Genomic DNA, 16744 nt, shown 5'->3' on the forward strand with positions numbered 1-16744 from the left:
GGTGTCTCATATTAGGGAACTATCGCATAATAGGCACCTTTCCTCTATCGTATAATATCAAATTACGTCAATGCAACGCAAGCAGGCAAGGCTCTCGCCATTATTCCTGGATGCCGCACCTTAGAAACGCCCAGCTCAGTAACACACAAGACAAATGTCTGAGCTTTACAAACTGTCAGCAGGCTGTACGATGTAACCAGATTCATGAGGAGACCAAGAATAGTGCATCTCTGCTGGACAGCATGGGCCAGTCGAATCTGAAAATTTGTGCCAAGCTACCTGATCGTTGGCAGGGCTCAAAGTGCGTCTTGAAGACAAGCTTTTTCACTTCTCATCTAAAATTAAGACTTCTGTAGGAGACAAACATGAACTGCAGGAGTCTTAGGGTTATGCAAGTAATGCGCAATTCGCGCACTGATACGTAAAATGAAAGACCATTACATATAACTGACAACTGATTTCGGCTTGGCAGTCATCATCAGGTGTAATAACTGCAGCAGTGACATGTAGGAGCCTAGTCAGTAGTTTAATGATTTATATATTAAGGTAAATGGTATTGGAGCCTCACTAGAGTAAGATAGTCTTACGCCGAGCCCAAGAGAAGACAGTACGAGCATTCCAGAGCTTCTTCACTTCGGAACTGAGAAATAGGGGTTGCACGGTGGGACTTTAATGGGCTTATCTCAGTGAATCTTTTGAGAGGAAATCTCTAAAAGAATGCAACAGTGGTATGAAAATGGAGGTGAGAATACACGCATTTTACTTCCTGATAAGATGTCGACGAAAGCTCGAGTTCGGATACTGGTGAGAAGACACAGACTGTTCATACCGAAGAGCTGAATGAGAAACAAATGACTGTCTGTAGCTTAAACTGAATTACTACTGAGTTACAAAGTGTGGTAATGAAATGTGAAGGACCTTGAGTCAGCACAACTTTTATTCGCTGTTTTTGTGTTACATGCAGAAGAGTCTTACAGTGATCATCCAGAACAGTACTACCACCTGTGATATTTCTGGCTGTAGCAGTCATCACATCTAGCTTCAAAATTCTTTCCTCATAACAGCAGAGACTGCAGAATTACTCATATGTTGTAATAAGTAGTGTGAGGTAACAGTAGCCAATGGTGGGCCTACCTTTCCTGTGAGAAAGACCACCAGAATCACTCTGATTGGATACTGTGCGCCAAAACGATAACTTTTTATCATTAATATTTTATTGGCTATGCATCAAATTTTCTTGTCATTCAAATACGCGTATCTCTAAAATGTAATCTGTCATACAATCATTTCTAAAACCATAACAGCAATCAAAACTAAAAAAGAAAAACCAAAAGGCAGAGGAAGCTCTTCGAATATCTTCAGAGCCTGCCGAATCCGCGCGCCCAAGAGAAGTGGTTCACGCTGCCTAATCACATCAGAATGGGCAGTCATGGGGCACAGATGTTTTGTATTCCCAGTCATGTCTCAGCTTTACTCAGAAATGTTGAGTGTAGATAGGTTTAAGACGAAGTAAAGAGTAATCAGTTACTTATGTTGAGAGAGAGGGCTTGTGAATTTGAGAGACGCTAACCATGTTTGGCTTAACCTCTCTCATCTATTTTCTTTCACTGCTCTCTCAAGGGGCGTCAACGTGAAAGTGGTCGGGTAGGAAGGACTGCAATTACTCTTTGATCGAATTAAATCAGGTGACGGCTCTTGTTGTATCCACCATTTTCCAAGATCTGTACCGAGAAAGTACAACTGTACAACTGGAGTCCGGCAGGGTTGCATTTTGTCACCAACACTTTTTCTACTCATTCTAGACTCTGTTATGAGAAGAGTCACAGCACGCAGGAAACGAGGAATCCAGTGGGGGATCCACGAACGTCTGGAGGATTTGGATTTTGCAGACGACATAGTTTTATTAGCTCCAAGGCTGACTGATATGCAAGCTAAATTAAACTTGCTGAAAGAAGAAGCAGAGACTGCTGGCCTCAAGATAAATACAGGCAAAACAAAGGAAATGAGAGTAAATTCAGGTAACATGGAGATGCCCGTGTTAATAGGTCAGCAGCGAGTGGAGACTGTCAACTCATTCCTGTATCTGGGTAGTATAGTGGCAGAAGATGGTGGAGCTGGAGATGACGTGAAAAACCGCATTAAAAAGGTAAAAGCTGCCTTCATACAATTATATCCAATATGGAAAAATAGAAATATCACATACAAAACAAAAATCCGTATTTTTAATACAAATGTGAAGGCTGTCCTTCTGTACGCCAGTGAAAGCTGGAAAATGGATAAAAAGATAACAACCCAGTTACAAAGCTTCATAAATAGATGTCTTCGACGCATCATGAATATCTGGTGGCCAGAAAAAATATGTAATGAGGAGCTCTGGCGAATAACAAACCAGATACCTGTAGAAGACCAGATACGAGAGAGAAAGTGTGGCTGGTTGGGGCACACCTTGAGAAAACCAGATGGAGCCATCGAGAAAAAAGCATTGGAATGGAATCCCCAGGGAACAAGGAAGAGAGGAAGACCAAGGGGCACATGGAACAGAACAGTGGAAGGGGAAGCAAAAAGAGTTGGCAAGACCTGGGCAGAATTGAGGCAAATGGCCAAAGACAGAGACGGATGGCGAGTTCCCCTGGATGCCCTATGCCCCCATAGGGGCCAAAGGAATTAAGTAAGTCAAGTACCGAGAAAGGTAGGGCACTGGATTGCACACTGGACTCGCATTTGGTAGGACTACGGTTCAATCCCACGTCCGGCCATCCTGATTCAGGTTTTCCGTGATTTCCCTAAATCGCTCCAGGTAAATGCTGGGATGTTTCCTTTCAAAGGGCACGGCCCGCCTTCCTTCCCCATCCTCCCCTCATCCGATGAGACCAATGACCTCGCTGTCTGGCCTCCTCCCGCAAAACAACACAGCCCCCCCCCCCCCCCCCCCCCTCGCCGCCAATATCTGTTGGTGGACATTCTGTGTGGGTGAGGCGTCCGAGATATGTGTTTTCTGTGATCTGAGTAGGGTGGGTTCCAGGAATGTCGTGCCCAGATGACAATAGCAGTGAATGGGAGCGCTATTTTTCGTAGGGGACCTCGGTTTCCTCTGGGCTGGAGGGAGGATAGCGAGGATTGTGTGGAATCTGTCAGCGCGGTACAGTGTCGCCTGCGCCTGAGTGGACGGGCTTTGTATCGTTGGATTCATGGAATCGCGGCTCAGTGACAGTGGGGTGTACGCACGTACGCACTGTATTTTGTTATATCGGTTACTCTTCCCACCCACTCCGATGTCTTCCTGTGCCCTCTTTAAAGGAGCAAGTTGGTTGGTGGAGAGCGGGTGACGCTTAATGACGTAATAAGGCGCTGCTAGTTTTTGGCGGCGAACCTCTCTATTGGAGTAGGGTTTCTCATGGTGTTTTTGGACAGGTTGTGTGCGGCGATTTGTACATTTGTGACTGACGATCAGACGCGTAACCAGCCATTATTGGCAGCTATGTGTCTTGGTGGGGTCAGCGTGTTTTAATTTTTTTCGGCCTTTGTGAAGAGAACCGACTTTTCGAGGACTCTATTTCGGACAGCCGTCGAGAGGAAACATGAAGTAGAAAACGGAGATCGGTCGAGTTAAGAGGATTCTCGGTCTCGGTAGTCCAGATAGAGATTTTCTTAGCTCTGATTGGGACAGATAGCATAACTCGGGATTGATGTTGCCTCTTATCGGAACATCGCCCATGGCCGCAGCCCTTCTGGGTGGTCAGCAGTTCTGATCACAGCTTGCAGCGCAGTCCGTCGCTGATAGCTGACTCCACACAATTCGAGCGCTGCTGTTTGGTGAAGTATTTGGCAGCTCTGGCAAAGTACGGAATCAGTTAATTTGAAGCCCCCACTGTCATGTCTGCCCCCTAGTGCCCACAGCGGATCAGATTTGCATGTGGGATTTTATAGTTGACTCCTATTACTCGATCACTGCACCAGAAGTTAGGGAATTAGCACTCTGATAGGATAATCAGACGACTTCCAGTAGAGGGAAGGGAACTACAATCATTGATATGCGCCCACTTCAACTTTGCCAACTAATTATTCGTGGAAAACTGTTGTACTTATCATGTGTTAGAGTAGTCATGGATTGTCATGATATTTGAAGACTGGATTCATTTGTGCCTGAAATCAACATATCTCATTGTGATACTAAATCTCGTTATCATTTCAGTAATTTATAGACCCACAGTAGGGTAACCTGTACTTACCGCGTTTTTGGGAGGTATTCAATACATTGTATATTATGTAAAGGGGGTCAGCCCATGAATTACCTTTAGAGACAGGGCCAGATAGATTCTTACGCATTGTGCCGTCCTTGCACGTGATAGGGAGAATGCTATTTTCCGTGAATCATGTCTATCTTCACAACCGTGGGATATAGGTGTTATTCATATCGGGTTAGTAATTTCACTTAATCGCCAGGTAACTTATCAAATTCATTAATAATGTGTGACTTGTTGAATAGACAGTCGATGATATTTCTAAGTTACAGTTTCTTTTATTCTGTTGAAATAAATACGAGTTGAGTAGTAAATAGTGAATGAACCAGTTATTTACGTAACATCAGTTCCTCGCTAACAGTTCATTACAGCCTCAAGACAATGAGTTCACGACTTCTGTGCTGTTTTCTGCACAGCGGACATCTTTAGAAGACTGCAGGTTGGTAAAACTTAACAAAACTACTTGCATTTCCTCTGGATGGTGAAAGCAATTAAATACACCACGTGTATTGCATGCTCAGAGCAAATGGGATCAGTGATACGTCATCCATGGTAACATAGAGAAGGTTAATATAGGATATTCTTAATAATCATACATATTTACGCCGTACATGGAGTCCTTTGTGGGGATATCTTTGAAGCTGAAGTGCTTTGGTGATATGAGGTTTGAAATTACTAGCGAGAACAGCGCGCCGAGGCAGGAAAAACAGCGTAGTGTTCATGTTTGCCAACCGCAATTTAAAGCCATATAAAATGTGTGTCCCTTTGGAAGTCAGATTTGGAAGCTGGAGAGATCGGGAAACACTAAATAAGAGTCTCTAACCGTTTTTTCCAACAACCTGACGTCTTCTAAAGTTGTGTCCCCAGCGCAAAAGACAGCTCGTCGCTCTTCGGCAGAGGCTGCTGTGCTGCCATCTCGAACCCGTGATTGTGCTTTTTATGCGATGCCACTTGCCTAGGTTAGTCTCTGTATCTACAGAGGGCAAGATCAGTAGTACTGACAAAGATGGTAGCGACACTTCTCATTAATGTATCCTGTTTGGTTATTATTTAGATATTCACACATTTTACACTGTCTTTTACAACGCTCGATATAGCTCTCTTAGTTCTACGGCAACGTTTCCATCCAACTTCCGATATAGATTGCGACATGTCCGTCCCTCCAGAACGCCCAAAGCAGAGTCACTAGCGCAGTCGAAGGACCTCGTCTGCCAGGCGCGCCAGAGCGACCCGTAGGTGTCCGAAGCACTTCGGTTGCATTATCGTTACTCTTTGTTGTTGTTGTTGTGTTCAGTCCAGAGACTGGTTTGATGCAGCTCTCCATGCTACTCTATCCTGAGCAAGCTTCTTCATCTCGCAGTACCTACTGTTTAGTGTATTCATCTCTTGGTCTCCCTCTACGATTTTTACCCTCCAAGCTGCCCTCCAATACCAAATTGGTGATCCCTTGATGCCGCAGAATATGGCCTACCAGCCGATCCCTTCTTCTAGTCAAGTTGTGCCACAAATTTCTCTTCTCTCCAATTCTATTCAATACCTCCTCATTAGTTATGTGGTCTACCCATCTAATCTTCAGAATTCTTCTGCAGCACCAAATTTCGAAAGCTTCTCTTCTTGTCTAAACTACTTATCGTCCCCGTTTCACTTCCATACATGGCTACACTCCACACAAATAGTTTCAAGAACGACTTTCTGACACTTAAATCTACACTCGATGTTAAGAAATTTCTCTTCTTCAGAAACGCTAACCTTGCCATTGCCAGTCTACATGTTATATTTTCTCTACTTCGACCATCATCAGTTATTTTGCTCCCCAAATACCAAAACTCATTTACTACTTTAAGCGTCTCATTTCCTAATCTAATTCCCTCAGCATCACCCGATTTAATTCGACTTCATTCCATTATCCTCGTTATGCTTTTGCTGATGTTCGTATTATATCCTCGTTTCAAGACACTGTCCATTCCGTTCAACTGCTTTTCCAGGTCCTTTGCTGTCTCTGACAGAATTACAATGTCATCGGCGAACCTCAAAGTTATTATTTCTTCTCCATGGATTTTAATTCCTACTCCGAATTTTTCTTTTGTCTCCTTTACTGCTTGCTCAATATACAGATTGAATAACATCGGTGATAGGTTACAACCGTGTCTCACTCCCTTCCCAACCACTGCTTCCCTCTCGTGCCTAATGGTCAAAGGAGGCTGCACCACTACAGCCACGCACGGTGAGGTGACGGCCGTCCGCAGTAGTGATGGCCTAATCAGCGCCCTTCGTCGTAGTGTACGTTTTCGAATGACATGGTACATTGTGGGTCATTCCGTTGCTACACTGTCGTCTGTTCGCGCTCGGACGGTAGTTCCTTCGAGATGTCGGCGCGTGTGGGCTACGGTCTGTGCTTTCGCACGGTGTACTGTCATCTGTCGTTCCACCGTGGGTGGCAGATAGGCACATTCATGAAGGACCATGAAATAAAAATCGTGCCCCTCGTTACTCTTACGTTTCTCAAAACTAGTGAAATTTAATAAACAAAAATGATAGACTCGAAGGTAAACTATGAGAGATTCTCATACTAAAAGCTGGGTTAAATACAATGAATAGTACATAAACAATTAATTAGGGAAGTTAGGCGTTTTGGCTCCTAGCACCCGAATGTGCCGACCAATCCGAAGCAAGTTCAGCACAATAGGCGGACTCTCCCACGGGACTGGTACATACTGTACCATCTGTCGCTTGTACCTCACTCCACTTTTGTACACTATGCTACTTCGCGTGTATCAAGCTGAATCAAGAGGAGCTACTAACAAAATAAAATACTGGCAGCCACAGCCAGGAATATCACAGCCGGTAGCTGAGATGTACAGGCACTGCATAAATTAAAAGCAGTTTAACTGGATACTGCAGTAGTTAAGATAGTAATAAATTTTTGAATTGAATCTTATTTAAATTATATTAATTTCGATAAACTGTCTGAGGAAAATGATGTGAGATATGTTCTCAGAAGTAGACAGGGAGTGCAATCTAACAGCATCATCGACGACACAAAATAACCAGCAGCGAAGTCAGATATGTCATTAATGATCTAGTAAATTTAATTAAGAATGACTTGTTACGTGTATTTAGCCGAGCCGAGCTAATCGGTTGCCCAGTACTGGTACGAGGTAAGATGAGTTTGTTGTATGGATGATACCTGGCGGACGGCCCCAGAGCCATCAAAGCGCTGCGGCCAGTTTAGAGGCAGCGACCATTGGTGGTGAGCCCAGGTGCGGAAACAAAGTCTTGTCTGGGAACAGAAAAAATTCTGATACAGGGAACTTTGACACTTAAGAGGACAGGCAATGCTCCAAGAAATAGCGGAGCGTCAGACAAGCTGAAAGATGGCTTTTTACAGTTTTTCGAGGGTCTATAATAATTTACAGTCGAATATTAATGGAAGTCTGAATACATTTGCCATCTCAGAAAAATGCAGCACATGCAATGATACAAAAATATTTCAATACCTTTAAGACTACAGAACTAATATTGTAAGTAGGCTGTTTAGGTTTTTTTATTGGTAACGCCACCTCAGTATGAAAATCACCGGCTGTGCCGTGTGCAGTCTGTGACTGCTTTGCATTGTTGTAATACTCAACCATTGTAGTGTTAGGCAGCTGGCTGTGAACAGCGCGTAACGTTGCGCAGTTGGAGGTGAGCCGCCAGCAGTGGTGGATGTGGGGAGAGAGATGGTGGAGTTTTGTAATTTGTCATGATATCAAGGTAAATACATTGTTTGTTCTCTATTAATATCTTTCATTTGCTAACTATCCCTATCAGTAGTTAGTGCCTTCCATAGTTTGAATCTTTTATTTAGCTGGCAGTAGTGGCGCTAGCTGTATTGCAGTAGCTTGAGCAGCGAAGATTTTTGGTGAGGTAAGTGATTTGTGAGACGTATAGGTTAATGTTAGTCAGGGCCATTCTCTTGTAGAGAATTTCGAAAGTCAGATTGCGTTGCGCTAACAAAATATTGTGTGTTGAAAGTCAGATTGCGTTGCGCTAAAAAAATATTGTGTGTCAGGTTAAGCACAGTCGTGTAAAATTGTTAAAAGGGGACGTTTCATATGTCGACCCATAGCCTAGGATACCTCACTGGAATCTTCTGATTTTTTCTTGTAGTTTGTGTAATTAGTGTAGCCTTTGTTTATTGCTAGCGCGTAATTTTAGAGAAAATCTCCTTTGTAGTTGTAGTTTTTCATTGTTGTACAATAAAACAGTTGTGGTATGCATGTAGATTTGCACCAAGTATTTCGCAGCTGCAATTAACTAGATATTATTTTCAGTGTTATGTTAATGTGTTCTCTTATTTTTGCTCTTGAAATTGTGTTTTTCTGTGTTGTCGTGTGAAATACTGTGACAATAATGGCGTGTGAAAAACGTAACACTAGGCTCCAAAGCAAACTGAGAAATAATAGTGACGACGAGCGTAGTTTGCCAGCACCACTGTGTAATGAATTAACAGACGTTCAAAGTAGTAATTTGGTAATTGTGCATAGGGAAATGGAGCGGGTTGCAAACAATGGTGTAGACAGCGAAACAATTAGAGAACAGGGAAGCATTATCGATCGATCGGTCGGCAATAGCGCGGCTCAGGAATCCGAAATGACACGAGACGATCTCACAAATACTGTAGATTCAGGTTTTGGATCCTCACCGTTTTCTCAAATAAGTCAAGACACATTTTCTGCTTGTCAAAATGTGAATGTTGCCGGTGCAAATGCACTGCCGAAAAGCGTAGAGGAACAGATTCCAGACACTAATGCATTGTTATTACAGCTAATGCAACAAATGGAACAACATCAGAGACAAACACAACAAAAGCTTGAAAAATTAGACACAATCGAACAAAATCAGAAACAAATGGAACAAAATCAGAGTCAAACACAGCAACAGCTTCAAAAGTTAGACTCCACGGTTGAACAAACACGTGAAGATTTAACTACTGAGTTACATCACATTGAATCGAAATGTCAAAAAGTCTGTAATGACGTAAAAACACAAATTTGTGAGCATTTTCAACCTATTTTTTCGCGGCATGAAAATGCATTACAGAATCACGAAGCAGCTATAAAGGAACTGCAAACCATTGTTCATGAAAATCATGAGACCTTGTCGGCTAAAATTGACTCAGTTGCATTTACCGATTCGGTTACGCAACTTGCAAAAACTCAAGAAAATTTAAAGGACACAGTAGATACTCTGAAACTTGGTTCAGAAAAATACACTGAGGAAATAAGTACACTATCAGAGAAAGTAGCCGAACTTTCGGATCAGTTCACTAATTTATCTACGAAGGTAGATGAAAATCTGAATGACACAAAACCGGTAGTCTTTAATGACACAGAAGAGAGCGAACAAATTAGGAAACTGAAACAAAATCTGAATCAACACCAAAGAGAAATCCGGGAAGTACAAGATCAGCTGACAGAGGTAATACAAGAATTACGTATTTCAGAGGACACTCGCGCCCCAATACAGGAAGAGAGACATAGAAATACGGAACAGCCACAAAATAATAACACAGCGCATTTCGGAAATTATGAAAGAAATTGGCAAGGTGCACCGAATTTTGAAATGGAACCGCCGAAACGACGTAACAATGACCGATATGCGACTCGCCGACATGATGACTTTGACTATAAGCTGTTCATTACTACACGTAAATTCAAAACGTTTAAGAATTCTGCCAACGACATTCATCCACAAGCATGGCTCCATCAATTCTCTCATTGTTTTCCTCCCAACTGGTCGTTAGAACACAGATTAGAATTTATGTGTGGCTACTTAGAGAATGAACCAGCTGTAAGAATGCGATCGGTCATTCACGATTGCCACAGTGAAGGAGAATTTTACCATGCCTTCCTCTCCGCATACTGGTCTCAAGCCACACAAGACCGAGTAAAACATGGCATCATAATGATGAAACATTTCGAACAATTTGAATTCTCCAGTCTTGTGAAATATTTTGAAGACATGTTGCACAAAAATCAGTACCTGTCAAACCCATACAGCCCCTCAGAACTCATCCGCATTTGCTTAATCAAACTGCCTGAACATTTGCGACATATTATTTTGGCAGGACGTTGCAAAGACGACATTGAAGCATTTCAAGGACTCTTACAAGAACTGGAAATTGACACTGACAATCGCGGAACGCACGAACACAACAATTACAGATCACATCCGTCGCAATTCCGCGATGAAAGAAATAATAACTGGACGCGACAAGGCTATTCTTACAACACAAATTGTGACCAAAAAAGACACCACCCATATGACAACAGTTGGCAGAATAATAGGTACAGAGAAAGATCGCACTTCCATAGTAATGAACATGATAGAGGTTACCTTAGAAACAGACAATATGGGAACCAAAACAATTATTATCAAGGGAGACAGAATACTTTCAGACGCAACAGTTCAGCGCGCAGTTACGATTCAGGGAGAAATTCTCCACCACATGACCGACAAACAAGAAACTATGTAAACTACCGACATGACGACAGACGATATATTCGTAACGACAGACCTGAATTGCATCAGAACTGGCGGGATTTAAACAGGGCAGGGCCTTCTCGTCAGAGTGAATTTGTAGAAGTTAGGTCTCCTAATCCCAATAACGGCGCGCGGCAACAAAGAGACAGACAATGACTCGCACAGCAGGCAGCCGCGTGCGCCCGCTGGCTCCGAGAAAAGTAACATAAGACGCTAGCCTTGAGAAAAATTCTAGCATTCTTGACCGACGTATAAAACATGACAATTGCTTTTCAGTTGAAACTCTGCGTACTAGGAAGAGTAAAGGTTTACACCACATTTCACACGTAAAACCGTTTATTGAAAGATAATCTGTTTTTTTTTTAATGCAACATTTTGGTTTACTTGCAAATACATTATGGATTCAAGGTGCTTTCTGAGAGGTACCAGGTGACACAGTGGTTAGTTTATTTGACAGCTACACGACTATATCACGACGCTACTAATGTGTGACACAATTTACCTTGTTGCTTTTGCGGTGTATCTGTTTTATATCTGCACAGTTTTTCTGACTTCTTCTGGAAAGTTAAAACATGTTTTAGTAGTAACTTTTGTGGTATAGCTACAATGAGACAGCCTTTTTCGTAGCACAACAATACGTTACAGTACAGTACTTTCTTCATCACAACAATAAGCGTAATAACTACGATATCTATACACAAAGCATTTCACTTTTGTGTATCATCAGGTAAGTACATTGACTTCTGCAGAACTTAGCTTTCGGAGGACGATAACTACGACACTTCCACAGAGATTATGTTGCGACAAGACGCACAGTTTAGCGCTACAGTACACGCATTTGACTGATTAATCTTATACTTAAAACATTTATTTTTAAAGATTTTTGAATTACAAAGAAAGTTTTCCGTGATACATTTCATTCCATTGCTGTAATTTGTAACACCTGAGGGTATAATTACCTTAATCCTCAGGGGGGTACACGCTTACTTTGTGTACCATGTGTGTGGCAACCACAAGGAACCCTAGCTAATATGGTATTTGCTTATACAACTTTACACATCGGTACCATATTTCTCCAACACAGTATTACACAGCTATCAGATCATTTAACTGAGAGAGACAAACATTTTTTTTACTACGTCAGTGACAGATGTTTACGTAATTACACAGTTGAATAACTTCATACGTATGAAATTGTATTTTGTCTGTACTTTGTAAACTGTTCATATTTTTTCGGAACCATTGTGATACAATGTGAGCTTTGAATGATGTGTTTGGTATGGAATCATGATTTTAAAGTACGTTTGAGGCAGATGACACTTTTGAAATGAGCAGAGAATTTTTTTTAGGTTTTGAAACTATTGGAGGAAGCTACGACGATTTTGAGATTTGACTGAGGTGTTATGATGTTATTTTTTACGACGACGATGTGTATTATGTTGTTGAGGTATGTTTATGATTAGTAAGCTAATGTTATATGAAGAATTTGATTATGCTATGTATCTAATGATGAAGTATTGAAGAAGCGTCGACGAATTTGTATATGTGTAATAAGGTAAGGAGTAATGAGTAGCGGTTAGGAACTCTGCCTTGTGAAGACGTATGTTGGAAACCGAGAATCGTACTTTTAGAATTATGAAATGTGTGTAAATGCGTGAATGTATCACAATGCCGACGAAAATTTTTTGGACACTGTTATATTCATGGGATTTTGTTTTTACAGGTTTGCAACGCTAATTCTTGACCTGTGAAATATTTTTATTTAAGACTGCCATTGTAGCGGAAACTGCTGTCGTAAATATTTCCGTACGAAAGTTAAGTGACCACCTGCACGTAATACGTCGTGGGCACACAGCTGTGTCAGACACCTGGGCGACAGCCGCCCGAACAAAAAAAAACCATTAGCCTTCCAGCGGCACAGGTAGGAAAAAAAAAAAGGGGGAGGCCATTATCCTCGCTATTGAAGTTCCTTTAAAGAAAGCATCACAACATTTCACGGCTCGTGCTAATTGAGGGAAATGCCATATGGCTTGCTTTATGTATTTATTAACTCATTTTGTTTAATATCTAGTTTCTAGCTACAATGCAGCATTGGTTAAAATAAAATTTTATAGATGTACTAATATAAATATTTTCTGTCTACAGATCGAGTAAATAATAATTTTTGTCAAAAAAAAAAAGGGAGTGAATGGTAATATTTTTTTTCAATAAGTTGTTGTGGTGCACCACTTTAATTACTTAGACATTAAGATGTGATTATACATTTCCCTTATCTGCATTGTTATCTTTAGTCTACTATTTTTTCTGCTTGAGCTATGTCATGTTTAGGTATAAGTTGCTGCTGTTTGCCAGGCATAGTGTTATTGAATTTGACTTTGTATTATTCTGTTAAGCCAGTTTTACTAATGATTTATTTTTATTATTTGTTGCACATTACCTTAGATTAGTTGTAATATTACAATTGCTTTGCTAATTTCTTAATGCTGCTTGCTTCGCAAATCTGCGTTTTTTTTATTGCTGTTTATATTAATTGTTTTATGTGATGCTACATTGCCTCGTCCATTAGTTTAGCATCTGAGATCAGTAGATTTAAGTTAGCTTAAGAGGGGTAGACTATATAAGAAACAGATTTGGCAAAAATGAGTATTGTGCACTAAGAAATAATTATTTCGAAAGAAATATGAACAGAGTAGAGAAAGCAGGTATAGATGGGACTTTTTGGGAATAATGATGAACGAAGGGAGATCTCCAAGAACAAAAAAGGTTTTGTTCGCAAAATACTGCAGTACCAAAAGTTACACTGATAACGAACCCTGTCCTTTCCATTGTGTTACCCCACTATGTGTTTGTGTTCCCTTGTGTATTTATGTTTTTCCTGTATTTATGTGTTTATCTGATAAGACTTATGTTGTGGAATTTTTCTAATACTAAGCTGCATTCACTATGATGAGGAATCTATCCTCAAATAGAATTGATATTAATAATATGTTATTTAACTTGTAAATATGCTTAGATATTATTTATTATGTTCTGTTCTAATGCTCATGTGTAAAGTTGATGTTTCAAAAGCTATTCTGATCTTTTATGTATGTACTCATGTCATAATTCCTGTAACATTGATGTATATGTTTATTTCTATTGTGTTGTAAAGCCTGTACTACAAATGTTATCTGTATTGTTATGTTCTTTAATGATGTATTTTGTACCTTTGTAATTGTACTCTCATGTTATAATATTGTAATTGACACCAGTTCTTCAAATTAAGTATCATTTCACTGCACACGCTTCTGTTGATCATAGTATATGGACAATATGTGAGAAGTAGGAACTGATAGTGTTTGCACATGTGTTAATAATTCAGCAAGGGACTGGTTAACAGCATTGCTGGTTCTAAGGACAATTCCACAATCTTTGTGAGTGCACAAGTGGTGGTTTATGGACTTGCTATATTATCCGCAAGACTCTTCATTGGTGATTGTGCACCTGCACAGTCACAACAGATGGCTGCTGGCCATCTCTACAAGGACTGCAGTGGGTCTGCTCCTCTACCATTATCTCTACAAGGACTGCAGTGGGTCTGCACCTCTGGTGGCCCACCAATACCGTAATCTCTACCAGGACTACAATGGGTCTGCTCTGTGATGACCTACCCACCAATACTCTTCAAAACTTCGACTGACTCTGTTGTGGGTTTGCTCTGTTGTGGCCCATTACCTGTCTGCATGTCAAGAGTCAACACTGTCTTTCTGTTGGAAGGACAACACTACTTCTTCAAGACTGCATGGAAATCCACTACTTCCGTGTGCATTTTCTTTTACTGCTCAGACTTTGAGAAAAACACTGATATTTCACTGTGATGAACGATTAGGACTGTCTTTATGGACTGTGAGAAAATTTTAGCTTTTGACCAACATTGTATCAATAAGTGTGTGCATTTGATTTCTTTGTTATTGTAATTACGATTATGAAAAATTTTAACAAATATGTATTGGCCAGTGCCCAACAAAATTTGTAAAATTTTTTGTGGGGAGCATGGGGGCTATGTAAGTAGGCTGTTTAGGTTTTTTTATTGGTAACGCCACCTCAGTATGAAAATCACCGGCTGTGCCATGTGCAGTCTGTGACTGCTTTGCATTGTTGTAATACTCAACCATTGTAGTGTTAGGCAGCTGGCTGTGAACAGCGCGTAACGTTGCGCAGTTGGAGGTGAGCCGCCAGCAGTGGTGGATGTGGGGAGAGAGATGGTGGAGTTTTGTAATTTGTCATGATATCAAGGTAAATACATTGTTTGTTCTCTATTAATATCTTTCATTTGCTAACTATCCCTATCAGTAGTTAGTGCCTTCCATAGTTTGAATCTTTTATTTAGCTGGCAGTAGTGGCGCTCGCTGTATTGCAGTAGCTTGAGCAGCGAAGATTTTTGGTGAGGTAAGTGATTTGTGAGACGTATAGGTTAATGTTAGTCAGGGCCATTCTCTTGTAGAGAATTTCGAAAGTCAGATTGCGTTGCGCTAACAAAATATTGTGTGTTGAAAGTCAGATTGCGTTGCGCTAAAAAAATATTGTGTGTCAGGTTAAGCACAGTCGTGTAAAATTGTTAAAAGGGGACGTTTCAATATTTCACAGCAAATTAATACCTTTTACATGCTATTTACTGCGGAAATATTTGTTAGAACATCGTATTCTCCACAGTTGCACGGTAAAGAAATACAGCATCAGTATCTAATATTTTATCATACTTGTGTTTTTATTTAATAAACAGTTTGCTATTTTACTAGTAACTTTATTTAAAGTTGATTGTAAGTATTATTGAAAATTTGTGGTAATTTAAAAGTGGTCAATCGCATATGTCAGCAGACAAAACCATTGAACACAGAACGAAAAGACGCATCTGTCAGGAAGGCATAAATAATTGTTTAAACAATATTTAACGACAATTCGTTGTGATTTAAAGTGAGCACACTTGCACAAGAATACTAGATTATTTATTAATGAACAAACCTTTATTTGTAATTATTGTGAACGATCTGAATGTGACCGAGTATTTAAATCATTTTTTTATTTAAATATTATTGTAATATATTAGTTTAGTTCAGGAAGTGATCATGTTGAGTCAAATAACATCTGTAGAGCTTAAGAACGATGTATTTTTGGAGGGGACAGCCTTCAGCTAACGGAAAAGTAGGCAGTAATTGAACACTAAAGGTGTCAAATGGAGACAGCGACTTTTCGAGTGAAGGGCTCAAAGGAGTGATTCTGCACACTTTATGTCAGGTGCTGGAAGAAGGCAGACATGGCTCTGTCAACGTGCATGATTCAGCCCTATAGGCGATTCTGGGCGGTGAACGGAAGCTACAAAACTTCTGAATGGACTTTATATTTTGAGAGGTATGAATGTGCTCCCGAGTAGGACTCTACTTTCTCCGCTTGCATTCTGGAACTAACGACAGACAGAGTATGATTTACTATTCTTTGCATCGGGAGTGTTAATTTGTAAATCATCATGTTGAAACCTGAACTGTTTTGAGCTGGTGAATATTTCTTGTAACGCTCTTAACGTAACTTTACTGTGTTTGATAAGGGCGTTTTCTGTCTTTTGTAATGGAATATAGTGTGGTGTCACCGCCAGACACCACACTTGCTAGGTGGTAGCTTAAATCGGCCGCGGTCCATTAGTACATGTCGGACCCGCGTGTCGCCACTGTCAGGATCGCAGACCGAGCGCCACCACAAGGCAGGTCTCGAGAGACGTACTAGCACTCCCCCCAGATGTACGACGACGATGCTAGCGTCTACACTGACGAAGCCTTTGCTCTCATTTGCCGAGAGACAGTTAGAATAGCCTTCAGCTACGACCTAGCAAGGCGCCATTAGTTACTTCATGAATCTAAAGAGTCTCACTTGTATCATCAAGAATGCTGTATACCAAAGGACGATATAATAAAAGTTAAGTGTTCTAGTAGCTACGTTCTTTTCTT

This window comes from Schistocerca nitens, chromosome 2 (assembly GCF_023898315.1).
Source record: "Schistocerca nitens isolate TAMUIC-IGC-003100 chromosome 2, iqSchNite1.1, whole genome shotgun sequence".
NCBI lineage: Eukaryota > Metazoa > Arthropoda > Insecta > Orthoptera > Acrididae > Schistocerca > Schistocerca nitens.